Genomic DNA, 27,584 nt, shown 5'->3' on the forward strand with positions numbered 1-27,584 from the left:
AGACAGCCTTTTCTTTCTTGCATAAAACAGTCATGAATGGCAGGGTTTCATCATCACTTGTTTTTCATTCTCTCATCTTACTCTTACTCCTATATAAGTGATTAAGTAAACCAGGACCAGTGCTTTATTTCCTTTTTCATTCTATTTATTTTCTTTCCCCTTTTTTCTTCTTATTTACTTCCTAAAAGTACCTGTTATTTAAAAGCAAAAATAAAATTCAAATACATATATATTTATGAATAAATGTTCTTGTTAACTTTATATTTTCCCTCCCCCATTATCTTCCTTCCCCCTCTCTATCTCTATTTCGTTCTCCTTCCTTCTCTAATATTCAGTTACAGAGAACTGCTAGTGAGCAGCAGAAACAGAACCTTTTTTGGGAGAGGAAACAAAAGTTGCTGCTCTTTCAGCAGAGCTCATGGAGTCCCACTTCTCTCCCTGGGGCCCTTTTTATTATGGATATATGATTATTTCTGCTCACGATGCTAACGGGGCAGTTATATGCAGTCCTGCTTTTTGTCTGTTTGCAAAAGCACTGGGTCAATAAACTGCTTCATTTCCAATGAGTGCACATCCTGTAACTTGCCTGTTGAAATCTCGTAACCTTTTAGGCTGCAAATGTTCTGGTTTATTTCTGTCCCCCTTTTGTTGCATTATTGCCCCTCCAGACAGCAATAATGTGGTTGCATTGGGGAAGCATCGCAGGACACACCAAAGTAGAAGTAATCCACCACTAAGGGCTGTCACCTGGAAGGAGCAAGCTTGTTTTCTCCTGCTCCGGAGGGTAGGACCAAAAACCAATGACTTCAAGTTACAAGAAAGGAGATTCCAACTCAACACCTGGAATAACTTTCTGACAGTAAGAGCTGTTCGATAGTGGAACAGTCACCCTCGGGAGGTGGTGGATTCTCCTTCCTTGGAGGTTTATAAGCAGAGGTGGGAAGGCCATCTGTCATGGATGCTTGAGTTGAGATTTCTGCATTGCAGGGGGTTGGACTAGATCAGGGGTCAGCAAACTTTTTCAGCAGGGGACTGGTCCACTGTCCCTCAGACCTTGTTGGGGGGGCAGACTATATTTTGGGGGAGAAAAAAAAGAACAAATTCCTATGCCCCACAAATAACCCAGAGATGCATTTAAATAAAAGCACACATTCTACTCATGTAAAAACAGGCAGGTTCCCAGACCGTCCGCGGGCTGGATTTAGAAGGTGATTGGGCTGGATCCAGCCCCCGGGCCTTAGTTTGCCTACCCATGGACTAGATAACCCTTGGCTATTCCTTACAATTCTACAATTCTATGATTCTACTGCACTGCTACTATTTTTAAAAAATATTTTTATTAAAGTTTTCTTGGTTTACAAAGGTATGCTCAATGTCTCTTTTTTCAAGTCACATTTTCCATAAGTCAGTTTCATTTGTTGAGACATTAGGGTTACATTAAGAAGAAAAAGGAGGGAGGGGGAGGGGGCCATGGTGAGTACTCACCTACTCTCAGCAACCAGAAACATCATAGCCAGACACTGGAGAGACCTGTCAGGAGTAAGCATGGACCAATGGTAGCAAATGGTATGGGAAAGAGCCCTACTAGAAAAATTAACTGATAAAGTGAACCTGACACGGGGACAAATAGAAGATACCTTCACCCCAGTTTGGCTCCTCTTTATCACATACACAGCCCAACAAGACAACGACAAGAATCCACCAACAGCATATGAATCAATATGGCTAACCTGATTCAAAAACACCCACCCACCCCACTCACACACAAAAACTGCACTGCTATTGTGTCAAGATCTCATTCCAGAATATACTTTCAAAAAACACCAGTCTGGAGGTGGGGCCTCACTCACAGCTTGATGGAATGGCTCGATCATATGGCTTGATGTTGTTATATGACGGTCGTGACAAACATTGTCTGCCTGAAGCTTGATGCCTGAAGCCAACTTTAAGTCAAGGAGGAAAAGTACCACTGGAATTAATGAGAGCTTGTCACCTTTCAGCTTGTTCATAAACAGTCCGGAGTTAGAGGTCAGCAGTGAGATGGCCAACATTGTAGATGACACTGAATTATTCAGGTTGGTAAAAACAAGGATTGCAAGGCGCTCCAAAATGTTCTCTCCAAATTGGGTGAATAAACAGTAAAATGGCAAGTGCAAATCAATGTAAACAAGTGTAAATTGGTACATGCTGGGTTAAAAAAACAACCATCCTAACTTCACAAATATGCTTATGGAGTTTGAAGTGGCAATGGAGGACTAGGAAATAGATCTCGAGGCTCGGTGTCATAGGCAGCTCAATGAAAATGCTGACTCAGTGTGCTGCAGTTGTGGAGAAGGCAAATTCCATGTGGGGAATCATCATCAAAGGGTCTGAAAATAAAACAGCCTTTGCCCCAACACCATTATGCCAGTCTATGGTGTGACCACACCTGGAATACCGAGTGGAGTTCTGGTTGCTGCAACAGCTCAAAAATGCATTGTTTTGATCTTTTTGGTGTGGAAGGAAGATGAATAAGTGAGGAGGGACATGATAAAGTTTTATAGCATGCATGGCATAGACAAAGTGCATAGAATTCTTTTTAATTGTTCTTTCAACGTATTAGAACCCAGGTTCATTTAATGAAGTTCGAAGATTCAGAACAGGCAGGGAATAGTTAAACTGTGGAGTTTGCTGCCACAAGATGTGGCTATCGCCGGTTTAGATGGGTTTAAAATGGGATAAAACCAATTCCTAAAGGTTAAGGCTACCAGTAGCTACTAGTCATGATGACTGCATGCTGCTGCCTCCAGAATCAGACCCAGCATGCCCCTAAATATCAGTTTCTAGCAAACAGGCCTGGGAGAGGGCTGCTGTGCTCACATCCTGCTGGTGGGCATCTCAGGATACCGGACTAGATGGGTCTTTGGTCTGATCCACCAAGGCTCTTCTTGTCTTCATTTTTCTCCTTTGGACACTAATGGTTCCTGTTAGAACATTGAAAAAGCAGCAGAGAAGCAAAGGAGGATAATAAATGTTGAACTGCAAATAACTTGCCTCTGGTACGCCTTTCCTGGTGCACCATCATTCAGTCTAAAATTCATGAGCTACCCTGGATTCACAATCACTGCCCATGAATTAAACTGGCAGGCAATCTAACACTTTGAAAACATTTTAAATAATGGAGGTTCATGAAGAATGGGGGACCGAGCAATCTGGGTTTGTTGATGAAACTGTTGCTGAAGAAACTTATGTGGAGGCCTCAAGATATACTTCCACTGTCTAGCAAGAATGAAACACAACATATAGCTCCGTGGTGACATCTTCGATGCAGTCATTGAAAATATTCAGAAGAGAAGTGAAAGGAATGTTTGCAGGAAGCAGGAAGTTGGGTTATTTATGGGGTGTTGACAGTTGGACCTTAAGTCCGGCATTCAGCCTCCATGCAGATGTTACCTGAACAGGTGTCCAGGTAATAAGTATTCAGGTGTTACCTGACTGATCCCTTAAGGTTACATATAAAAAGGTAAAGGTAAAGGAGCCCTGACAGTTAAGTCCAGTTGTGAACGACTCTGGGGTTGCGGTGCTCATCTTGCTTTACTGACCAAGGGAGCTGACGTTTCTCCGCAGACAGTTTTTCTGGGTCATGTGGCCAGCATGACTAAGCCGCTTCTGGCGAAACCAGAGCAGTGCATGGAAACACCATTTACCTTCCTGCTGGAGCAGTACCTATTTGTCTACTTGCACTTTGAGCTCACCCCGTTGCAGGGATTCAAACCACCGGCCTTCCGATCGGCAAGCCCAAGACTCAGTGGTTTAGACCACAGCGCCACCTGGTCCCTCTAAGGTTACATAGAGTGCCTGTTTTAAAAAACAAAGTTTGGATGCTGTCCTTCCCAGGGTTCTCTTAGCTTAAATGATACAAGATGGTACTAGAATTCAGGAGACAATATTGCCCTTCAGAGAACAACCATAATACAGCCTAGCAGCCACTCCTGTAAATTCACAGTGCAAATTTCACTTTTGCTGCTTGACTATGTAGCCCATTCTCTGCTGATGTTGTAGAACAGGAATAGCCAACATAGTTCACGTCACATGTTGTCACCCTGCAGGTCCCATGAAGCCTGACAACTGACTGGGCTGGATGGGGCTGATGGAAATTGTTGTTCAACAACATCTGGAAGGTACCACATTGCCTACACCTCTTATAGGGAATGTGTGTTGTAGATACCTTAATTGTCTGTGGTGGAAAGGAAAGGAAAGGTATTCAGGATGGCCTGAAGGACAGGTGGCCTGCCAAGCCCAGGGAGCCCTGCAAACCTTTCCCTATTGCAGAGTTGCTTAGGCATCAGCTGGGTAGTGTGGAAAAGACAGCTGGAACCACGCTACTAAGCAGCACGGGGACTGTGATCTTTTGGCTGCATCAGAAGCTCTGAGGAGGAGCTTTCCCACCCTAAGGCTCCTGTTCCAGCCAGAATCATTGTCCCCCAAGCTGAGAATTGCAGGGAGTTTGTACCTGGTGTGTTTACACCTGCAGGCTGTTAAATGCACTGGGGCGGTCTGCTTCCCTCCAGGTTACTCTGAAAGTTCATGCCCTGCCAGAGGAGGGAGCCTTTTGGCGTGGGGTTGGTGCTCCTGTGAAGAGAGAAAAACAGCCCAAAGGACTGTGGAAATGATGTTTCTTAAATATCCCACATGGAGAAAATACAGTGTAGATAATGTGAACCTTTATAGAACCACTCCAGAAACAACACAGAAGCGGTCCATTTCTCTCTCTGAGGGTGAAAAAGAAGTGAAGACTAAAAACTATGAAAAATATTCATATGACCTCCCCGGTTCCATCATGAACACAAATTATCAAGTGACATCTGCAGGGGCCTTTGTTGTGAGACACACCATTGATCCATCTAGCTCCACACTGCCTGCACAGACTGGCAGGGGCTCTCCATGGCATCTCCATGAGAGATCCTCAGCCCTACTGGGAGATGCCAGAGATTGAGCCTGGAACCTTCTGAATAAAAAAGGAACCATGGTCTTTTCCCATAGGAAGTGTCAGCCTATTGCAAGCTTGGCCCCAGATCTGACAGGTGGTGGAAAAAGCCGTCCCACTGCCAGTAAAAAGCACTAGGAGCCAGCTCTGTGACTTTCTTCCCTTCCTGCTTCAACGCTGCACAGTCACCAGGCTGCAGCATCAAGGAAGGACATTGTAAGATGGACACCAGCCACAGAAGGCATCCATTGCATTTGTGAAAGTGCTCTGCGCAATTGGGCACTATTTTCTGCACCCCTCCACAGCTGTGCCTCTTACTTCCTCCTCTCATGCAGCAGCATCCATTCTCTCCCGCAGGGATCTTGACCCTATACTATAACAACCTCTAACAACAACACCGGGTGACTGGAAGTCGGGTTACAGGAGCTGCCTTTGCCGATGACACAATTATTTCTCAGCATTCAGTTTCTAGACACCGATCAAGTGTTCCTTTCGCTTGCCTTTCTGTTTGTTTGCTCGCAGTTGTATATTAATGAGGTGCCTGGAATAGTCTTTATCAAACCCAGTCTGCAGCCACTGCCATATGGCACCTATCTACCTGCTGACAACATAATTAGCCACCCACCCCCTGTAACATTTTCCAGCACCGGCTTCTGAAAACACAACCAAACAACAACTCCCACCATTACTCCAGCACGATTCAGGAGTTGACAGATTAAAGCTTTGCTTTATTTCCAGTGTCTCAAGAAGCAAATTAGCTGCTATAAATCCTTTCCAAAAAAATTTTTTTAAGCTGTCCTGGATTTCTATTCTGCCCCTGCTACCTCACTCTTGCCTATTCATTCTATGTTTACTGGATCAGTTATGCCAAGTCTAACAAAAGCTCAGTGCTGGCTCAAAACATCCTGCAAGAGGAATTTGTCAAGAATGTATAATTTGCTGTTGAAATGGAATACTCAGGATGAAATGGTGAAATCAGCTATGATTAAATGGGCACAAGATGTTGGACATAACATAATGATGGCTGACTGGGAACAGTTATGGACCACAGGTATGAAATTTACGGCATGTAATGCCTTAAGAGAAAACCTAATGAAAATGATTTATAGGTGGTACATGACACCAGTCAAGCTTGAAAAAATTTATCATCTGCCCGACAACAAATGTTGGAAATGTAAAGAGACTGAAGGTACATTCTTTCACCTTTGGTGGACTTGCCCAAGGATTAAGACATTCTGGGAGATGATTTACAATGAAATGAAAAAGGTATTCAAATATACCTTTCTGAAGAAACCAGAGGCCTTTCTCCTGGGCATGGTCGGCCAATTGGTGCTAAAGAAGGATAGAACTTTTTTTATGTACGCAACAACAGCAGCAAGAATACTTATCGCGAAGTATTGGAAGACACAAGATTTACCCACCCGGGAAGAATGGCAGATGAAGTTGATGGACTACATGGAACTGGCAGAAATGACTGGCAGAATCCAAGACCAGGGAGAGGAGTCGGTGGAAGAAGACTGGAAAAAGTTTAAAGATTATTTACAGAAATATTGCAAAATTAATGAATGTTAAAAGATTGTTGGAATGAAGTTATATGGCTTTAGTACAAATGTTATAAGGATTTAAGTATAAATAGATTAATGGAATTTTAAAGGTAAAATAAGGTTAGAATGTGTTAGGATAATTATAGGACAGATAACAGAGGAAGATGGAAAGGAATTGCTGAAACATTTGACAGAAGTGGAATACAAAAAGGGAGGTGTGAGGAGGTCAGTGAAATAAGTGAATGAAAGATAAGATATTGAAATTGTTTGAGTGTTTTAAATTGTTTTTGTTTGGTTTTGTTAGTTTAATGTGTTTAGTGTTATGTAGTGTCTTTATATTGTATTGTATTGTTTCCCCGCCTGTTTTTATTTGGTTTTGTAGTGTTTAAATTGTTCAAAAAGCAATAAACATTATTAAAAAAAAAAAAAAAACATCCTGCAAGAGACCCATAACTGGCTGAGTTGAGGAGATGGCAGGTTGTAGCTCAGAGGCAGAATGTCTGCTCTGCATACAGAAAGCTCCAGGTTCAATCCTTGGCATCTCCAGATAGAGCTTGGAGCACTCCCTGTCTGGAAACTTGGAGAGTCACTGCCAGCCAGTGTTGAGACTATTTAGCTAGATGGGCCAATGGTCTGACTCAGGATAAGCAGTTTCCTATGAATTGTAATGTGAAGAGGAACAATTTATGCTGGAAATGCAGAGTCAGGTCGTTCTATATCAAGTGATCCAGGATTTTCACCTCATGTCATACAATTTTCTTAATATTTTGTACACTTCTTGAATGATCAGAACAAAGTTTAAATTTTTTATCTCATCCCATTTATGAGTTATGAGGATTTGAAGTTTCAAGAAATTGACAGTTTTGGCCTTGTCAGACTATACAAAATACCTTAAAAGCTCAGCCCAGAACTGAGATACGTCAAGACTAAAACACCAATCTCTTCAGAATTACATGGGCTTTAATATGATATGCCAAGTGATGGGCTTACTTTAAAAATTAAATTTAAGTTATAAAATTTAAAATTGAAACAGTGATTTAAAAAATATGATTTAGAAAATACAAACAACCGTATTGATTATTTAATATATCTAAGAGCTTAGGATAAATGGGACTTCTTGGAGTAAAATATAACAGAATAAACAAGACTTCAGACTGTAATATCAGTTACTTCAGATATTTCTTTAGAAAGTTATTCAATTAAAAGGTACCTGAAAAGCTAGTCAGGCTTTTCTTTTAAAAATGTGTTCCAATGCAGAGCGATAGCTTGCAGTTGCATGATAGAAATGCCTGAAGAGGGATGGAGGCCAGTGTTGCCCCCTGGCCATCGTTCAAGGCACCCAGGGTGCCATGGCACACTGGTTGAAAACCACTGGTTTAGATAATACTGAGCTAGATGGTCCAGTGGTCTGACTCAGTATTAGGGCTTATGCACACTTTATAAAGCAACCTGCATGCTGGCTGAGCGATTTCCTTCCCTTCCCTTATCTGACGTACACACTACAGTTGTACCTTGGGTTACAGACGCTTCGGGTTACAGACTCCGTTAACCCAGAAATAGTACCTCGGGTTAAGAACTTTGCTTCAGGATGAGAACAGAAATCGCGTGGGGGGTGGCGCGGCGGCAGCGGGAGGCCCCATTAGCTAAAGTGGTGCTTCAGGTTAAGAACAGTTTCAGGTTAAAAACGGACATCCAGAACGAATTAAGTTCTTAACCAGAGGTACCACCGTATAATCATTTTCTTAAGCACAGCATCTATTTATTCTATGGGAAATTAGCAAAATTTGACAACTCTTGACTTGGGAGTTTGTTCATGGATCTGGTAGAAGCAGCACCTCAGTGCAGCCTTTAATAAGGCTCAGCCTTAACGCTCAGAAAAAGATAGAGAAGCAGATCCACAGTCTCCTGGAAACAAGGAATGCCTTGGGAAAGCCGAAGGGCAGACTTCAAGAACCAGATGTTTTGCCTAGGAAATATGATATGGATAAAAGCAGGGAGCCGATCTGAAAGGAAAAGGGGCTAGACCATATGACTTTGATTCTTGAGGCAGCTGCTTTCTCTCTTTTCACTCTCCCTGCCTTTGGCAAATGGACAATCTGATTGCTTGCTCCTGCTGCAGCAAGTTATCTTATCTCCTTTTCCTGGGCTGACTCTCCATCCTACCGACACAGCATATGGCAAGGCTTATCATGTGGAAACTCCTGATGACCTTCACAGTTTCCACACCGCCAATGCCTGCTTCTGGGCAACACCGAGTCCCACCAGCACAGAACTTTTCCATGTCTTCGGCAGTTTCCTGCAGGGCAAGAATAAATACCTAGAGTACTCGAGCGATTTGGTTGTGTGAGTGGATCGGGCTGAAAAGACTTCGCTCTTTAAAGAGATGTCAAGTAGAAGATGGAGCAAGCTTGTTTTCTCCTGCTCTGGAGGGTAGGACCCAAGTTGCAAGAAAGGAGATTCAAGAATGGATTCAAGTTACAAGTTACAAGAAAGGAGATTCCGACTAAATTTCAGGAAGAACTTTCTGATGGGAAGAGCTGTTTGAAAGTGGAACAGACTCCCTCAGAAGGTGGTGGGCTCTCCTTCCTTGAAGGTTTTAATGAAGATGTTGGAGGGCCATCTGTCATGGATGCTTTAGTTGAGATTCCTACATTGCAGGGGGTTGGCCCCTGGGGACCCCTTCCAACTGTACAATTCTTTGATGCTGTTATTCGCCTACCTCTCATTCTCATTCCATATAGTTAAAGCAATGGTTTTCCCAGTTGTGATGTATGGAAGTGAGAACTGGACCATAAAGAAGGTTGATCGCCGAAGAATTGATGCTTTGGAATTATGGTGTTGGAGGAAACTCTTGAGAGTCCCATGGACTGCAAGAAGATCAAACCTATCTATTCTGAAGGAAATCAGCCCTGAGTGCTCACTGGAAGGACAGATCCTGAAGCTGAGGCTCCAATATTTGGGCCACCTCATGAGAAGAGAAGACTCCCTGGAAAAGACCCTGATGTTGGGAAAGATGGAGGGCACAAGAAGAAGGGGACGACAGAGGATGAGATGGTTGGACAGTGTTCTCGAAGCTACTAGCATGAGTTTAACCAAACTGCGGGAGGCAGTGGAAGACAGGAGTGCCTGGCGTGCTCTGGTCCATGGGGTTGCGAAGAGTCGGACATGACTAAACGACTAAACAACTAAACAACAACAACAACTCATTCTGATCTATCCAAGTCACTGTTAGGATGGTTTTTATATAACCATCCACAATGAAACAGAATCACTTGTTCCCTTTTGCCTGATCTGTGCATGTTTACTTAGAATTAGGTCCCGTTGACTCAATGGGATCAATTCCTGAGTTATGCCTCTCTCTTTCCTTGCCCCCCCCTGACAGATTCACCTCAGCAGCCCTCCCTTCAAGGTGCTTTGGGCATCACAGCTGCCTCCTCCCCCACCACAGTCCCAGCGCAGCTTAACTTTCAGCAAGTGCTTCATCTTGGCAGAGCATCACTTTATTGCTCTCAAAGGGGAAACATGTCTGAGGTCTCGCAAGAACATGAGAGCGAATTTCCTGAAATGAGTTTGATCTCTCCAAGTTGTTGTGTTTAGCCAGGAAGGAAAATCAGTCTAGACGGTCACGTGACTGGTCAGGAGACCTGATTTACCGAAGGTTATTACTCCCCTTGCAAAGTGAAGAACATACAAAACTCTGCTTAAACAAGAATGCACGTCTCAATTGTATGAAGCTGTGTTCAAATGAAATGTGACAACGGCTATGAGGAAATAACCACAGACATAAAAAACTACTTGCCAAAATAGTGATAGACAAATCTATCATTTTTGGTTTCTCTCCTATTCTCGTTTTCAAGTCACAAGTTCTCCACATTTCTGCAGCAATCCTTGTGAAATTTCATCAGCACTTTAGTGCAAATTTCTCCCCCAAAACACCTTTTTATATGCAGTGTTGACTAACATACACATTTTTGCAAGGAATTTTCTCTAATAAAATACATTTTTGTACACTTGGTTGGTTGGAGAACAAAATTGAATTTCCCCAGCACCCAGGAGCTAAATTCAGCCAGTGCAATTCTTTCAGCAGCCATGTCCCATGATGGTTTACTCCATGTGTTGATATTATTGAGCGACATCTCTTGTAAAGACAATCAAAGGTGGGCAGAACAAAGGTGAAGACAGAGCATAGCTGGAATGAGATGATCCTGGATGAAGTTGGCAGATGTATTGCCTAAGGAGCAATCGTTCTTTTAGGATTTAGAACACACAAATAGAGTGAAGGCTAAAGATTTCATCAAACGGCCCCCCTCCCCAAAGCTACAAAGCATTGCCATAATCTTATGCCCTCTAGTGCTGTCAGAAAACCACCCAACTGACAGCTTGGCACAGAGGTTGCAACCAACAAGTGTGTTCTTGGGGCTTTGGACTGTGCATTTGGGTAATACATCTATTCCCAACAGAGTAGTTGTTGGGGCTACATAAGCCACAGCTGGTGTTAGAGGGACACATCAGTTTCCCAAATGAGTGAAAGACTAACGCTTGGAAGGAAGTCAACACAGAGGTGACTCCCAAGGCTATCCTATACTACTTTTTTCAAGTGCCATCTCAGTGCCATCTCAACAAATAACTGTGGGAGACGAATCCTTTATCAAATGAACAGGACCACTTAAAGGACCAGGCCCACAGGATTTCTAGTCACTGTGGGGTCATGGGAGGGGCAATTGCTGGACACCATGCTAATCTCCTCGAGGTAACAATAATCTTCTGCGATGTGTCAATACATTGGAAGGGGACGATTTGCAGATAAGCTTTCAGCAGAGGGAAGGTGAGTTGACTATGGAAGGTTTGTAGTCTATTATTATACTGAGCTAAGATGAGTAGTTAAAGTGAAATTGTTGTAGGGAATGAAGCCTTAATGAAATTACCGTGCTCTCTGAGAACTGAACAAGCTAATTATTGCTGAAGTCCAGGAATCAATACACAGTAAAAGATGCAGCACTGAAAGGCAGCCAATATACATGCCACATTTTCCAGACCAGAAATTACTCCTGTGCAAATGCCATATGTGCAATTTGATTTCCTGGATATCCATGAGTGGTCATCAACAGTGGGCGGTTTGTTCTATGTGCAATGAGTGAAATTTAGCAATTCGCAGATATGAAAGGAATGCTTATTATTGATCTTCCACGTATGTCCCAAGGTGATAAATATAGGGGGGGGGGGAAGCTAAATAAAAACATATTAGGGCAAGCTAAGGTACATAGAAGAAGAAGAAGAAGAAGAAGAAGAGGAGGAGGAGTAGTTTGGATTTGATATTCTGCTTTATCACTACCTGAAGGAGTCTCAAAGCAGCCAACATTCTCCTTTCCCTTCCTCCCCCACAACAAACACTCTGTGAGGTGAGTGGGGCTGAGAGAATTCAGAGAAGTGTGACTAGCCCAATCTCTGAGCAGTGCCAGATTCCAGCAATTTGGGGCACTTACCTAGGGTTCCGTTTCCTCAGAATGTGAGAAAGCAGAGACTGAGTTGTCTTTATGATTATGATTATGATTATACCGTGCTTCATACGCAGATCTCAGGGAGATCCACAACATAAAAATATATGGTTTATTTACACATACAGTCAAACCTTGGCTGTCAAACGTAATCCGTTCCAGAAGACCATTTGACTTCCGAAACGTTCGACAACTGAGGCGCGGCTTCCGAATGGTTGCAAGAGCTTCTTGCACTCAAGTGGAATCTGTGTTGGATGTTGGGGTTTCAAAAACTGTTCGAAAACTGTAGCATTTACTTCCAGGTTTTCGGGTGTTCGGGAGCCGAAACGGACCATAACAGATGTGTTTGGAAACTGAGGTTTGACTACATATACAACCTGAGCCTATGATGGAAGGGCTCAATGCATTAACACCCCAGAACGTCTTACTTCTCACATAGCCACAACCTTGGATTCCAACAGAAATCAAGCATGGCTTTTACTCTCTGGCTTCTGCCTGTAGCCTGCATCTAGCCTAGGGTTACCAGACGTCCCCGGTTCCTGGGGACAGTCCCCGGATTTGCAAATCTGTCCCCGGACAAATTCTATCCCTGGGATGACCCGAGATTTGCAAATCTGTCCCGGGAAATGTGGCAGTGGCAGCCTCAGCAACCCAGAGCCAGCCTGGTAGCGCAGTTGGCTCTGGCTGGCTTCAGGAGCTGCTTGCTGCCATGGAGCCTGCCATTTTTCCTTGCCAGATAGCGAGGGAAAATGGCAGGCTCCAAGGCAGCAAGCAGCTCCTGAAGCCAGCCGGAGCCAACTGCGCTACCAGGCTGGCTCCAGGCTGCTGGCTCCAGGCTGCTGACTCCAGGCTGCTGACTGCCGCTGCCACCACTGCCAAAAGGGAACCAGGGATGTCTGGTGGTACAGATCAAAGGGGGAAGGGGGCAGGAGATTGGGAAAGGCTCAGGAGTCACGGGCGGGTGGCACGTCATTGCCCAGTAGGGGTACAAGGTGTGTGGTTTCTCTGCCGGGCAAGGTACAAAGTCCTTCTTTCGCACCCTGTGAAACAGAAATGCAGAGGTTTTTTAAAAAAACTGAGCAACTGCGCACAGCCGGCCTGTGACTCCCAAGCCTTCCCCAATCTCCTGTCCCCTTCCCCCTTTGTTTTGACTGATTGGGGGAGGCTCGTCCGGCCATTGCTCAGTTTTTTCAAAACTTTGCGCATTTATGTTTCACAGGGTGCGAAAGAAGGGTTTTGCACCTTATACAATATGCATATGTGCTTGGGCCCAAGGTCTTTTGCCTCACCATCCCCGCTACTGACTCCCTGTTGATACTCACCTTAAAAAAAAGTGCCCCTGGATTCATTGAAAATAATCTGGTAACCATATTCTAATACATGCTGAGCACATTGGCTTTTGATTAAGCTTAACATTGAAAGGCATATAGCATGAGTTTCAAAGACGAAGTTAATAAAAACCTTTTCTTCAATTGCACCACAGGCTCCAGTGTGAGATTAACTCAGACATTTAGGTCCATTTAGGAAATGAAAACTGCTGATGAAGCTGCAATTTTTTTATTTTGAAAGTATGGTCCCAAAGAAAGAAGTTTCAGAACCACTGTTCTAGAGTGTAAATTTGAACTAATTAGATAATCAAATGAGCACTATTGGAGACGAAAGATGAAGAGGTAAAATCAAGCCAAGAATAAAATTTAAAATACTAACAGACGCAAAGGAAAGAGGGGGCTTTGCCCTGCCGGACTTAAAACTTTATTATGAAGCAGCAGCTTTCTGCTGGTTGAAAGAATGGCTACTTCTTGAAAACACAGATATACTGGATTTAGAAGGTTTTAATAATGCATTTGGCTGGCATGCATATTTATGGTACGACAAGGTTAAAGTGCATAGAATGTTCAAAATTCACAGTCAGAAAAGCATTGTTTAATGTGTGGACTAGATATAAAGATCTTTTGGAAAATAAAACTCCAAGGTGGTTGTCTCCAATGGAAGCCAAAGCTTTAAAGAGACTCAATATGGAGGCCAACTGGCCAAAGTATTGGGAGATCTTAGAACAAGACGGAGATAAATTGAAACTACAGAGTTTTGACAAATTAAAAAGCAAAGTCCGAGATTGGCTTCATTATTACCAAATAATGGAGGCATTCAAAATGGATAGAAAAATTGGCTTCCAGGTGGAAAAATCAAAATTGGAAACAGAATTGTTAGAACCCAAAACAAAAATATTGTCTAGAATGTATAATTTGCTGCTGAAATGGAATACACAGGATGAGGAAGTGAAATCAGCAATGATCAAATGGGCACAAGATGTTGGTCATAATATAATGTTTGCTGACTGGGAAAGGTTGTGGACCACTGGAACAAAGTTTACGGCATGTAATGCCTTAAGAGAGAATATAATGAAAATGATTTACAGATGGTACATGACACCAGTCAAGCTAGCAAAAAATTATCATATGCCTGATAATAAATGTTGGAAATGTAAAGAATCTGAAGGCACCTTTTTTCACCTTTGGTTGACGTGCCCAAGGATTAAGGCCTTCTGGGAGATGATCTATAATGAACTGAAAAAAGTGTTTAAATACACATTTAGAAAGAACCCAGAAGCCTTTCTCCTAGGTATGGTAAACCAACAGGTTCAGGTGAAGGACAGGACATTTTGTATGTACGCTACAACAGCAGCAAGAATACTCATCGCACAGTATTGGAAGACGCAAGAATTACCCACGCTGGAAGAATGGCAGATGAAGGTCATTGACTATATGGAACTAGCAGAAATGACTGGCAGAATCAGAGACCAGGGAGAAGAGACGGTGAAGGAAGATTGGAGGAAGTTTAAAGACTATTTACAGAAGCATTATAAGATAAAGAATGTTTGAGGACATCAGATTGAATTTAAAAGAATATTAGCACAAAAAGCTAACGATTAAGAAAGACTAATGTTTTAAGACATATAGAAATGCAATTACGTTAACATATTAAGATTAAGCTGAACCAAAGATATGTCAGAAGGAAAGAATTTACTGTCAGAATATAAGATCTAGAATACAGAGTGGGAAGGTCTGGGGAAGTCGCAGACCTAGGTTAATGTTAAAAAAATGCAAAGACACAATAATTGTTTTTAATTTTTTCTTTTATTTTTTCTTGTATTTTGTATTTTACATTGTTTGTATGTGTTGCTTTTATTTTTTGCTTTGTATTTGTATTTGTTTGTTTGTATTGTCTGTTAATTGATTGTTAAAATAAAAAATATTATTTTAAAAAAAAATCAGTCATGATCAAATGGGCACAAGATATAGGTCATAACATTATGATGGAAGATTGGGAAAGGTTATGGAAAATTTATTTAAAATTTACAGATTGTTCTTTGTTGAAAGAAAATTATATGAAGATGATGTATAGATGGTATATGACACCAGTGCAGTTAGGAAAAATGTATAAAACTAGCTCAAATATGTGTTGGAAGTGTAAGGAAAAAGAGGGAACATTTTACCATATGTGGTGGGATTGTAATGAAATTAATTTTGGGGGGTAAATGATATATAATGAATTGAAGAAAATGTTCCATCTAACATTTGTTAGAAAACCTGAAGCATTTTTGTTAGGGATTGTAGAAAAAGACCTGCCAAAGAAGTTGAAAAATATCTTCATGTATGCGACAACAGCGGTGAGAGCCTTAATAGCACAAGGATGGAAGACTGAGGAAATCCCGACTAAAGAATTATGGCAAGAGAAACTGATGGACTATGCAAAATTGGCAAAATTGACACATAAACTATGGGACGAGGATAACTGACTTTAAAGATGAATGGGAGCCTTTTACAAAGTATCTAAAGATCCAACAAAGTGAATTGGACTCCTTGGCAGGCTTTGAATAAACACTCACAAACTTTTTATTGATAATAACCAGTTAGACAAATTAAGGATTTATACAATTTCGTAACATGCAGAGAATAGCATTTATAGAGAAACCAGAGATTGGAACTTAGGGAAGATGGAAGAGGGTGGGGAGGGTGGGTTGTTTCATGGGAGGGAGGGGTGGGGGGAAATTAAGGATGATATGTTTTAAGATAATATGTTTTGTTTAAATACCTAATAAAAAAGATAATCAAATGAGCATTATTATATTGATTTCTGCATATTAAACCATCTGTGCAAGAGCAGGTCAAGCTGCTTTCCCCCCTAGCTTGTTGGCAACCTCTGCCGCAGCCTTGTCTGCTATGTCTTCTAGGCTCTGGAGAATCAGAGAGGCTCTGCTTCTCTTTCTCCACAAATGAAACCCTCAGTTCCTCCTGCTGCCCACAAGCAGGGCTCCTCTCCTCTCTTTGCCCCTTTGTTCTCCTTGGAAATGAACCAACAGATTCTTCTTCCCATGTGGTGCCCTGCGCAAAAGTTGTTGACCAGTCCTTTTTTTAAAAAAAGCATCTCCACAGCTTGCCTCCTGCTCTAAAAGAAACCGACTTTAAAAAGATAGGCAGCAGCCACAACAGCACAGGGGTACCTTTTGGTCACCACCCTACACACCCCGCCTTGAGTCATTCGTTGTTCTCCTAGCTCTGAAATTAACTGTCTTCCCCTCCCATGAAGGTCTCCTGCCTCTGAAGAACCTGCTTTGGAAAGGCAAAAAAGAGAAAGAGCCATTCTCTTTGTCTCTCTTTGATATTTTCCCATAGAGTAAGGTTACCAGATGTCCCTGTTTCCCGGGGACAGTCCCTGGATTTACAGATTTCTCGGCATTCACATGTACATAGCAAACAATAAGTGTCCCCCGGATTCATTGAAAAAAAATCTGGTAACCTTATTCTAGCCCAGCTCTCTCTCACACTGTTATGTAGTGAGTTGAATAGGATTCAGAAGGCAGCAGTCTGATTGGTCCTAGAACAATAGGGTCCAGAATGCAATAGTCTGATTGGTCCACAGGAGCCACCCAATCCAGCTCCAGGTGGAAGTGAATCCTCAACCTGATTGGCCTACAGGTGAATCCCGGAATTAGCCAATCACGTGGGGCCCATTGTGTAAATAATGTATATAAAGCAGATACTTTGGGGGAACTTCCATTCCTCCTCACCACTATGAGCTGAATAAAGAGCATGAAATCCACTCTCGACTCTGAGTATATTTCACACACACACTCAACTCTCCGGCTTTTGTTTTTGTCATTGCCAGCTGCCGATTTCCCCTATGGTGCAGAGAGCTTCTGTTTTTACACTAACGACCCATAGTTAGGGGGCCATTATGGCCCTTGCCTGGCTAATTCAACACTAATTACAAGGGACTCAGACACCATGCAGCAGCTGCCCACCCCGTGTGTGTGTGTGTGTGTGTGTGTGTGTGTGTGTGTGTAGAGGGAATACGGAGAGAGAGGGGAAATAATGTTTCTGATTGACTGGCATCTAATCCCTCTGCTCAGGCCTCTGTTTTGCTGAAGGGTTCCTGGCTCATCCAGAGTGTTTTATTTCCACACATAAAAACCATGCGCATTTCATTTATGTCATACTTGCAGGCTGGACCTCATGCATAATAACCGTGTGTGTTCCATGCCAGCAGAGGAAATGGATTTTGGTTTGTGATTTTTTTTTAAAAGAGCATAGCGGCCCAGAGCACACCATAAAAAGTATTCGGAGCCCTGTAAACTTTGGGTTTTGTTTTTGCGGGAGGATTACAGGCAGCCTGATGTTGTGAAAGAATAATGGCTGGGATGAGGGCAACTGACACTTGTCATGGAAACAATAAGCCTTCACAACCCACATGCGCCCCAGATGTAATCTCCTCTGATGGAGATCAAAGAATGCCAAATCTCCCAACTCAATGTACTCGCCTGCGATTCTATTTCAGCTGGGAGATCTCCATCAGATAAAACAGGCAGCATTTTGTCCGATGACTGTCTTGCCTTCTGCGTTGCTCAGACTCTCACTGTTTTCTAAGGATTTGTGAAACCCTGGATACAGCATTGCCCGACTCAATCAGGACAATAATTAGAGTCAAAATGGTTCACAGAAAATAATAAATGCTGGTGGAATGAAGTGAGGTGAAGTTATTGGGGGAAGGACATAGTTAATATATTGTTCCTAAGCAGTTTTCAGACCCCCGAGCAGTGATTTTTTTTAATTAAAAAAAATGTTTAAGGGGTACTCTCATTTTGACTCAAGAAAATCATGGGGAAAGGAAATGAGGCCACCATCGGAGGTGCTAGATTCCAAGTCCTACTTCACACGTTAAACACTCGCTTCTATCTGAGACTCAGAAAACACTGTGACAAAAAATGAGGCTGCCGTTGGAGGTGGCAACACTGTGCTAGATTCCAGGTCCTACTTCACATGTTAAACACTCGCTTCCATCTGAGACTCAGGAAACACTGTGACAGAAAATGAGGCCGCCATTGGGGGTAGCAACGGAACTGATGATTCACCATGCTAGCAAAGAAACTAAAATTTTTAATTTTTAAAGTTTTTTCTCCCGTTAGATTCACTACATGTTTAGAGGTATGTGTACCCCTGCTCCCCCCCAAAGCACTGCCCCTGAATATTGAACACTGAAGATGGAGGGACTAAGGATATCAACATACCGCTCCATCTATTTCTGATGTTCAAGAGGAGAGTGTCATTACTAGGGATGGAAACATTTGTCAGCTTCGGTTGTCTCAATTTCTCTTTTTCCTCCCCTGAAGATCAGTTCCCCACATTTATGCAGCAGTTTGCGACTAAAAAAAATAATAATTTAAAGATCCCCATGAAAATTATCCAGCATTACAGTGCAAATTTCTCCTAATAAACACATTTTGGCATGCAGTTTTGACACATTTTGGCATGCAATTTCTCTTAATATCATGCATTTTTGCATGTTATCCTCACCAATATATTTTCATGATCCAGCAGCCTTTTCTTATGTTCGCACATCCCTATGAAAGTGGAGCAAACAGCTTCTCTCCCCTGAGTAGAACTGCTGCTTATGCATGCTCTGTTTCATAACAACACGGGAAGAGATCTGTTGGATCAGGCCAGAACCAGCCCTCTCCCGGGATGCCCAACATAAGAATACAATGATAGCTATGAGAAGCTCATGATAAACTTAGAGCATAACATTAAATCTGATTCATTGCTAGTAACTCTTCACCAGCGAAAGAGAAGATTTCCCCCTTCCTTCAATTCCCCTTCTCCTTTCTCTGGCATGATGAACTGGGTGGGTGGGGGTAATCCTAGAGCTTAGAGGAATGGCAGTGGCTGAGAGCAGCCTTGTCTTTGTGGATGAATGCTTTTAATTTCATCACGAACAGGACTGCTGCACCCGTCAAGTCGCAAAAGGAAGTTCTGTACAAGTCCAAGTCGAATGGAACTACCCAGCGTGAGATGCAGCGAAATGTGACCAAATAGGGAAAGCGCGGCTGAGAAGTAATTTAATGTGCTCCATGGGAGTGGAGATTTCTTCTTGAACAACGCTTGATAACCCTGCAGAGCGGAGTTCGCTATAGAGGAGAAATGTTTCACTCTGGCAAGGACCATTCAGGGGTACTGTTTCAGGCGTCACGGGGGTGTCAGAGGTTTCAGTAGTGAGGAAAGGAGACAAGACCAAGCAAGGCCCAAAGGCCTGTTCTTGGATATAGTCAAGAAGGATCTGATTTGGGCCCACACTTGATTATATGGGTTTCCTGCAACCTCACACACTCTAGTCAATGGTTAAGGCCAAGTTGATTGGTGGTGCTGTTCCTGGGAGGGAAAGAGAAAAAAACAACCAAAATGATGTCTTACATTTAACAAAGCAAATGAAATCCCTGTTGGGTAGCAGAGGAGTGGGGCAAGTGACAGCTGTAGCCCAAGGCCATCAAACAATAGAAGGGGGGCTGATTTAGGATTAGAGACCTATAGATTTCTTTATGTCTGTCAGGGACCGTGCTGAGGAGGGCTGCACTGAGGAGGAATGGTGAGAGCCACCCCCTCCCCCGATCCTTATCCTGAATCTTCCCAGGAGCAGGAGGATAGTATAGATTTGGAACAGTGGTTTGCAGAGGGGTATAGTTCAGAAGGCAGAAGTTGGGAAGAACTGGGTGGTGAAAAGCTAGGAGAAGAAACACTGGGGGAGAGAGAGTTAACAGATTCACTGTCTATGGAAGGCATTCATCCGCTCTCCCCAAGGTCAATAATGATGATGATGATGATGATGATAATAATAATAATTTTATTTATACCCCGCCCATCTGGCTGGGCTTCCCCAGCCACTCTGGGCGGCTTCCAACGGAATATTAAAATACAATAACCCATTAAACATTAAAAGCTTCCCTAAACAGGGCTGCCTTCAGATGTCTTCTAAAAGTCTGGTAGTTGTTTTTCTTTTTGACATCTGGTGGGAGGGCATTCCACAGGGCAGGTGCCACTACTGAGAAGGCCCTCTGCCTGGTTCCCTGTAACTTGGCTTCTCGCAGTGAGGGAACCGCCAGAAGGCCCTCGGCGCTGGACCTCAGTGTCTGGGCAAAACGATGGGGGTGGAGACGCTCCTTCAGGTATACTGGACCAAAGCCGTTTAGGGCTTTAAAGGTCAACACCAACACCTTGAATTGTGCTTGGAAACGTAATGGGAGCCAGTGTAGGTCTTTCAAGAGCTGAGAAAGTGGCAGAACAGAAAGCACACAAAACACAGAGGGGACAGGCCCAGATTAGAAGATGTGGAAGTGACGTAGATCAATAGGGACAGAAGTGGGTGGGATCCTTAACTGGGAGCACCACCATTTCTATGAGACGAGTTCTTTGTTCTCTTGCTGTGATTATTAAAGTTTCTAACTGATAAGAAGACTCATTTTCCTTTGTTCTGCTTATCTACTGCCACAGAGGGAGGAAGCTGATTCCCTGAAGCCTGACAATGTCCATATCAGAAGAGCCTGCTGGATCAGGCCAGTGGTCCTTCAAGTCCAGCATCCTCTTCTCACAGTGGCCAACCAGGTGCCTGAAGCAGGATCTGACCACAAGAGCCCGCACCCCTCCTTTTAAAGCCATCTAGACTGGTGGAATGCAGCTACTACTGGCAGACAGGGGGAAGGTCTCAGGGCCAGAGGATTCTCAGTCATGGGATTAATTAACCAGCTTGTGCTTAATTTGTGTCCTGGTTTCGTTGCACACCATGCTTGCTCGGGGTGAGAAAGGGCACATTTCCCCAGAGGAACGGCTAACAGCCGAAAGTGTCCAAACATTCCCCATAAGACATGTGTTTGTTTAAAGCGAGAAAGCGGGAAAAGAACATCTTTGAACCTGGAGAGCACTCGGCCATCAATTTGGTCCCACCAAGACAGAGGCTGCATCTTGATTGAAAAGCCTCTCACACCCAAAGGATACCTGTCTGGCGGCTTTCAGAGGAGAGAGAGAGAGACTGCATTCATCTCAAACTGCTTGGCTCTCAGCTCTGACAAGTACAGATTGTTTTTCTGGAGAGTGTTTTGATTTCACTCTATTCAGAAAAGAGGTTACCCACCAGGGGAAGGTGGTCATCTTGAAATAAAGAAAGCAACGCCGTGCCATTTGGAAAGAAATTTGGATTAAGGCGTCTGCAGGCCTGTCGGTCTGGAAATAGCATTGCATTTTGCAAAGGAAAAGAGGTGCATCTGATCTCAGGTCTAGCACGGCTTCTCCATTCAGTTTAAAATTATCAAGGTTCATCTTATTGCTTTAGTTCAGTGGTAGAGCATCTGTTTGGTGTACAAAAAGTCCAAGACTCAATGCCCAGCAGTGGAGAGCTGCTGCCAGTCAGTGAGGACAATACTGGGATAGATGGACCTATGGTCTGACTTAGTATTAGGCAGCTCCTTATGTTCCTATTCAGATACATCTATACAGCCATCAGGAAATCAGTGTTCCCTGGGCAGCTTACAAACAAAATAATATATATAATTTTTAATATAATGAAAATGAAAGTCAAGAATATGTGCTAAAAACAACAAAACCTACAACGAAGACAAAACAGAACCATTTGAAGCAAAACTTAAAAGCTGCCTGCTGCTGGAAAGACCATAGGGAAGGCACCAGGCAAGGTGGGTTGGGGCAGGGGAAGAGTAAAAAAAGGTAAATGGTTAAGTCCAGTCAAGGGCGACTATGGGGTTGCTGCGCTCATCTCACTTTCCAGGCCAAGGGAGCCAGTGTTTGTCCACAGACAGCTTTCCGGGTCATGTGGCCAGCAGGACTAAACCACTTCTGGTGCAATGGGACACTGTGATGGAAACCAGAGCACACGGAAATGACGTTTACCTTCCCACCGCAGCAGTACCTATTCATCTACTTGCACAGGTGTGCTTTCGAACTGCTAGGTTGGCAGGAGCAGGGACAGAGGAACGGGAGCTCACCCTGTTGCACGGATTTGAAGGGGAAGAGCAGATTCCCCCCTACTCATGAGCTCCAACTGCTGCCCCCAAGTGACAGTTGTTTGCTTTCAGATGACAGCATAGGAGTCAATATCTAGGGGTTGAGGTCCATTTGCCCCCCCATAAAGTTTTTGAGGGCGCCCCAAAGTTGATTGGCATTGCCATTCAAATGGTGTGTGCGCGCCATGTCATGTGATCCCCCCCGCTCAATATTTTATTCACGTTGGCTCCATTTGAAGACAGAAGGAGGCAACCAGACTTTCAAGTGGGTTCTAGGGAAACAATGTAGAATATAACATACAGTGGTACCTTGGGTTACAGATGCTTCAAGTTACAGACGTTTCAGGTTACAGACTCTGCTGACCCAGAAATAGTGCCTCGGGTTAAGAACTTTGCTTCAGGATGAGAACAGAAATTGTGCAGCGGTGGCGCAGCAGCAACAGGAGGCCCCATTAGCTAAAGTGGTGCTTCAGGTTAAGAACAGCTTCAGGTTAAGAATGGAACTCCAGAACGAATTAAGTTCCTAACCCGAGGTACCACTGTATTGTGTATTCTTCATGACATGTGATGCTGATTAGTAAAGCTGCAGTAGCAGCTGGTATCTGTGAAGGAATCCACAGCCAAATAACAACCCGAAATACTGCAGTCATCAGGAGTGACTTTTGAGTTTTGGAGAAAGCAGCATGGTGCCCTCTATTGCTGACAGTATGGCGCTCAATCTTCTAGTTCATGGGTAGGCAAACTAAGGCCCGGGGTCTGAATCCAGCCCAAATGCCTTCTAAATCCGGCCCACGGATGGTCTGGGAATCAGCGTGTTTTTACATGAGTATAATGTGCCCTTTTATTCAAAATGCATCTCTGGGTTATTTGTGGGGCATAGGAATTCATTCATCCCCCCCCCAAATATATTCCCCCCCCCCAAGGTCTGAGGGACTGCTGAAAAAGTTTTCTGACCCCTGTTCTAGTTATTCAGGATGAAAATAGACATCACCAACCACTTAAGGGGTGTCACATGGAAGAAGCAACAGGCTTGTTTTCTCCTGCTCCTGAGGATAGGTCCTGAACCGATGGATTCAAGTTACAAGAAAGGAGATTCCGACTAAACATCAGGAAGAACTTTCTGACAGTAAGTGCTGCTTGAAAGTGGAACGGTCTCCCTCAGGAGGTTTCTTTTCAAGCAGAGTTTGGATGGCCATCTGTCATGGATGCTTTAGTTGAGATTCTTGCATTGCAGGGGGTTGGACTGGGTTCCTTCTGTGGGAATTAAACTCTAGCTCCCATTTACAGAGTTACGCAGAAGAGTCCAACTCTTGATGTAGTTCCCTTTTTCCTCCTATAAAAACCTGCAAAACACTCTCCTCTAAAGTTTAAATAATAACTAACTCGATGCATTTGCACTTGCAGGTTAAATACACAAAGCAGGTAGGTGTAACTTATGTTGCTACTACATCTTACCTAGATTTGTAGGTGAGATAAAATACTGTCGCAGACTGACTAACTCTGAGACAGAGAGCAACATACCTGCTGTATGTTCTGCAGCACACCCACAGAACGTACCTGCTGCTCTAACTGTCAAGACTGTTCCCAACTGCCTTAACCGTACCAACTGAAAATAGCTGCCTCAGGTGTACGGCATCACAGAGTTCTGTAGCCCTGGTGATCATTAGCCCTTTACTTAGCATTTTGGATTCTTTCATCCCACACCTTCCAGCTCTACAACTCTCTGATGTACTACTAACTTGATGCTCTTAAAAAAAGAAGGAAAAGGTGTTATGTGCTCTACCAGTGGTTGTAGTTGTTTAATCCTTTAGTCGTGTCCGACTCTTCATGACCCTATGGACCAGAGAACGCCAGGCACTTCTGTCTTCCACTGCCTCCTGCAGTTGGGTCAAACTCATGCTGGTAGCTTCAAGAACACTGTCCAACCATCTCGTCCTCTGTCGTCCCCTTCACCTTGTGCCCTCCATCTTTCCCAACATCAGGGTCTTTTCCAGGGAGTCTTCTCTTCTCATGAGGTGGCCAAAGTATTGCAGCCTCAGCTTCACGATCTGTCCTTCCAGTGAGCACTCAGGGCTGATTTCCTTCAGAATGGATAGGTTTGATCTTCTTGCAGTCCACGGGACTCTCCAGTGTCTCCTCCAGCACCATAATTCAAAAGCATCAATTCTTCGGCAATCAGCCTTATTTATGGTCCAGCTCTCACTTCCACACATCACTACTGGAGAAACCACAGCTTTAACTGTACGGACCTTTGTCGGCAAGGTGATGTCTCTGCTTCTTAAGTTGCTGTCTAGGTTTGCCATTGCTTTTCTCCCAAGAAGCAGGCATCTTTTAATTTCGCAGCTGCTGTCACCATCTGCAGTGATCATGGAGCCCAAGAAAGTAAAATCTCTCACTGCCTCCATTTCTTCCCCTTCTATTTGCCAGGAGGTGATCGGCCCAGTGGCCATGATCTTAGTTTTTTTGATGTTGAGCTTCAGACCATATTTTGCATTCTCCTCTTTCACCCTCATTAAAAGGTTCTTTAATTCCTCCTCACTTTCTGCCATCAAGGTTGTGTCATCAGCATATCTGAGGTTGTTGATATTTCTTCCGGCAATCTTAACTCCGGCTTGGGATTCATCTAAAAAAAGAGGGTGGTGTTTGTAGAGGGAGGGAATAGGGGAGGAAATGGCTGGTAGAGAAAAGGTGAAGCACCCTTCTCCTGCTCGTCACTTGTGCCCTCAAAACGCCCCCTCCTCACCTTCACCTGAGTCATCAAATAACATGCTGGGATCAGCATTCGCTGATGCAGCACCCACAACCTCTTTTGCCGATGGGGACAGAATGCCTTTTCCACAATGTCACAGCCCCCCCCCCCCAATTAAATGTGAGGAACCAATTCCCAGGTCTTTTATCCTCAGGTTTACTGGTGTTCCACTGCAGAGCCAGCTTGGGAATGCCAGAGTTCAACCCTGTGGAGAATGTGGAGGGAATAGTAAGTACGAGAGGGTGGCTTCTTTTCTGTTTAAAATATGCAGGAAGTGTTTCCTTCAGTGCTGCGTAACCATAATCAGCTCACACATCTGCGGGGCCGGCAGAAATCACGTTTGCTACTGCTGCTTGTCAGTTTAATCTGCATTGTGCTTCATCATATTTGCTCTTTAAACTTAGGGTGCACTGAGAATTTGGAACAGGGGTGAACACCCCATTCCCAATTCCTCTTTGCAGAACTGAACTATTGCCTGGATAGCTCAGCTGGATAGCTATCGCCTAGATAGCTCAGTTGGTTAGACAGAGCACGGTGCCGATAACGCCAAGGTTGCAGGTTTGATCCCTGTATGGGACAACTGCATATTCCTGCATTGCAGGGGGTTGGACTAGATGATCCTCAGGGTCCCTTCCAACTCTACACTTCTATGTCTGGCCATAAGCTACTACAGTGGGAAATGACACACCAGCCTCACTGTGCAGGCAACGGTTTTAACATTCACAACAGCCGGGGAAGGAGGAGAACCTTGTGGGTTCCCAGCACCCATTCCAGCTTGTCAACACCTTTCTTAAAATGCCCAGAATTGGGCACAATATTCCAGGTGTGGTCTGACCAAAGCATAATAGAGTGGTACTATTACTTCCCTTGACCCCCTTCTTATATTTGTGCATCTGATTCTTCCTGCCTAAGTGCACAACCTTACAATTGTTTCCATTGAAATTCATTTTGTTATTTTGGGCTCAGCTCTCCAACTTTGCTTCCTGTTCACCCTAATTCCTTCTCTGTTGAGTTTTTAGAATCTTTCAATTCCTCACCATGACCTTATGGCCCTTGCAGCCACAAAAGGAGCCATCTTTATCGCTGCCAATTACAGTGCCTAACCTTTGCAAGACAGACCTGCCCGGGGTCTTCCTCTGTTCTTCATCGCAAGCCTTCTCTTCAAATTCCATCCATCTCGTCTGATCATTGACGCCTTGGGCTGCAACAACATCCAGAGCAACTGGAGGGTAGACTTTATGCCATCCAGGCAATTCAGTTCTTCCCCCATCTTCCTTTCTATATGCCATTTCCTTCAAATCACTTCTTCCTGTGGTGGAGGTCACGCTCGGTCAAATGATTTGTGCCGGCTTCTTTCAACTGCTTCCCAAAATGTCAGTCCTGTGGTTTTGAGCTAGAAACTAGAGTTCAGACAATTTCATCTTTCCCCTCTCTGTGCTGGAATTAGATTCTAAACACTTAAGTTTGGGTGCTCTGTGATAACCAGCCTTCTGTCCCAGATAATCAGACACATCAGCTCTGGTCGTAAATAACCTTGTGAAATCATCAGCTGTGCTAAAAGTTGCTCAGGAAAGAAATATTAATTTGTAGTCTATAGTCTGTGATGTGAGAGGGAAACTGGCAATGCAATGATTGGATCGTGGAGAAGCATTCAACAGAGAATATGGAAAGGGATGGGCAAATTGGCCAATCATTGTTTCTTTCTGGTTCTCTCCCCACACCCCACCAACCTTAAATTAAATTCAGCACATTTGCAATTTATTTCTAAAGCCCTTGATACATTTTTTCAGCCTTTTAGCGTGCATTTCCTTTAATATAAACTATCTTTTCTCTAGCACACATATTAGGGGTGTCTGCTTGCAAAAATGCAACGCGTTTTCCTTTTTTAAAAATTCTAAAATATGCTGCACCCCAGAGTCACCTTTGACTGGACTTAACTCTCCAAGAGTCCTTTACCTTTACCTTTTTACCTTACAATTCTAGACGGGTCTACCAAGAAGCAAGCCCCATTCATTTCAATGGGACTTACTTTCAAGTGAGACTGCGGCCTGAAAGCCTGCACGCTCCCTCTCTGCTTGCCCTTGTGATGACCTTCAGAAATCAATTAACAGGGAAGGCGCCAAACCCAGTATTCATGATACCTCCATTGTGCTGATGATTAAAAATGTCTCCTTATCCCTGCAAAGCTGTGCTCTTCCAGGAACTGTTTCGCTCCACTCAGAGCATTAATTTTTTCAAAAAAATTTTTAGCACACATTCAGATGCACACAATGCAGCAATTCCAGGGGAGAAGATTGCAATGGATATTTTGATTTCGCAGGAACAATAGCGTGTGCTGAGGTGTCTCGAAGGGATGGTGTTGCACGTGACCCTTGGTTTTTAAGGAGACAATTAAAACACCTGAGACACTGAGGAATCAAAAGCAGCTACTGTGTCTGTAGACCAGTAGGCCCCCCACAATAGATGTATTGCTATGAAAGAGCACTGCACA

At 43.6% G+C, this 27,584-nt stretch overlaps 2 long non-coding RNA genes across 7 annotated transcripts; one reads left to right on the forward strand and one right to left on the reverse strand.

The window, feature by feature from the left end:
- Positions 1-158: 158 nt before the first annotated feature.
- On the reverse strand, positions 159-24,054 carry LOC310674213. Of its 6 annotated transcripts, XR_014509427.1 has the most exons (6): positions 23,800-24,054; positions 18,571-18,705; positions 4,493-4,611; positions 2,860-2,963; positions 1,486-1,530; positions 159-191 (listed from the first exon to the last, which is right to left on the reverse strand). It is a non-coding gene; the product is annotated as an uncharacterized lncRNA (long non-coding RNA). The 6 variants fall into 6 exon arrangements; XR_014509426.1 differs by lacking the exon at positions 2,860-2,963; XR_014509428.1 differs by having other exon boundaries at positions 1,486-2,963.
- LOC310674256 lies at positions 18,024-18,514 on the forward strand. Its single transcript, XR_014509485.1, has 2 exons — positions 18,024-18,205; positions 18,311-18,514. It is a non-coding gene; the product is annotated as an uncharacterized lncRNA (long non-coding RNA).
- Positions 24,055-27,584: the final 3,530 nt, after the last annotated feature.

Source organism: Podarcis tiliguerta (genome assembly GCF_965153285.1).
Source record: "Podarcis tiliguerta genome assembly, chromosome: 3".
NCBI classification, from domain to species: domain Eukaryota; kingdom Metazoa; phylum Chordata; class Lepidosauria; order Squamata; family Lacertidae; genus Podarcis; species Podarcis tiliguerta.